The following is a 1,619-nucleotide window of genomic DNA, read 5'->3' on the forward strand; positions in this document are numbered from 1 at the left end:
TAAAAGACGAGTTAGAAGCTGTAGCTCAGTGGAAAGCACCTGCTTAACATGTACACAGCCTCAAAAAAATTTTTTTTTCTTTTAAAAAGAGACAGAGAAAAAAGAATAAAGTAAAACTCCATGGAATAAGAGAAAAATTTTACAAATAACTTTTATGATAAAGGACTTATACATAGAATTTATATGGAACTCCTACATCTTGATAACTTAAAGAAACCTAACGGAAAAGCAGGCAAAAGATGTGAATAGATATTTCTCCAAAGAGATATATAAATTACTACAAATACATAAAATTGTTGGACATCTTTAGCCATAAGGAAAATGTAAATCAAAACCTCAATGATATACTACTCATACCCACTAGGATGCCCATTATCAAGAAATTAAGGGCTGGGGTTATTGTTCAGTGGCAGAGCACTCTCCTAGCATGCATAAGGCCTTGGGTTTGATTTCCGACATTGGGGGGGGGGACAAATGTTGGAGAGAATATGCAGAAATTGGAATTTTAATATTGCTAGGGAGAATATAAAATTTAACGGTTCCTCAAATGGTTAAATATAATTACCAGATGACCCAAACATTCCACTCTGGGTTATATACCCCAAAGAAATGAAAACATACGTCCATAAAAAACACTTGTACATGAACATTAGGTGCAGCATTAGGTACAGTGGAAACCACCCAAATTTCTATCAACCAATTAATTGGCAAATTTAATTTGCTATAGCTATAAATGGAATATTATTTGGCAATAAATGAGATGAGACAGTGGTGTAATAGGATGAAATGTGAAAACATTATGCTAGTGTATTAATCAGCTATTTTGCTGCTGTGACTAAAAGATATGACCAGAACAACTGTAGAGGAGAAAAGGTTTATTTGAGGGCTCATGGTTTCAGAGGTCCTCATCCATAAAAGGTCAGCTTCATTTCTCGGAATTTAAGATGAGGTCGAACGTCATGGTGGATTGTGTGGAAGAAGGAAGCAGCTCACATTATGCTGATTAAGAAGCAGAGAGAGTCTCCACTCTCAAGATACAAAATACATACCCCAGAGCCACACCCCCAATGAACCACTACCTCCAGCCACACCCATCCACCTCCAGCTACCAGTTAATCCCAGTGTGGATTAATTACTGATTATGTCAATGCTATAACCCAATCATTTTTCCTCCAAACCTTCTTGCATTATCTCACACATGAGCTTTTGGGGGACACCATGTCTAAACCATAACAGCTAGTCAAAGAAGTTGCTAACAAAGGACCACTTATTATATGATTCCATTCAGAGGAACTGTCCCAAACAGGCAAACCCACAAAGTCAACTAGATGAATGGTCACCTAGGGATGGAGTGGTTTAGTGGCTCTTGGCTAAGGGCATGTCATGTTTTTTGAGGATATGAAAATGTTCTAAAATTGTGATGAAAGTTGCACAATTCTGTGAATATACTTAAAGTTACAAAACTAAAAGTTAGTACATAGTACATTTCAAATGTTTGGATTGCAACAAAGATATTTTGAAAATTGGGATAACAAGTACATCTTTCCTCTTTACTTTTTTTTTTACATTTGTCTTAGACTATTTTGTGTTGCTATAAATGAATACCACAGACTGGGTAA

The sequence above is a fragment of the Ictidomys tridecemlineatus genome, chromosome 6, assembly GCF_052094955.1.
Source record: "Ictidomys tridecemlineatus isolate mIctTri1 chromosome 6, mIctTri1.hap1, whole genome shotgun sequence".
NCBI classification, from domain to species: Eukaryota; Metazoa; Chordata; class Mammalia; order Rodentia; family Sciuridae; genus Ictidomys; species Ictidomys tridecemlineatus.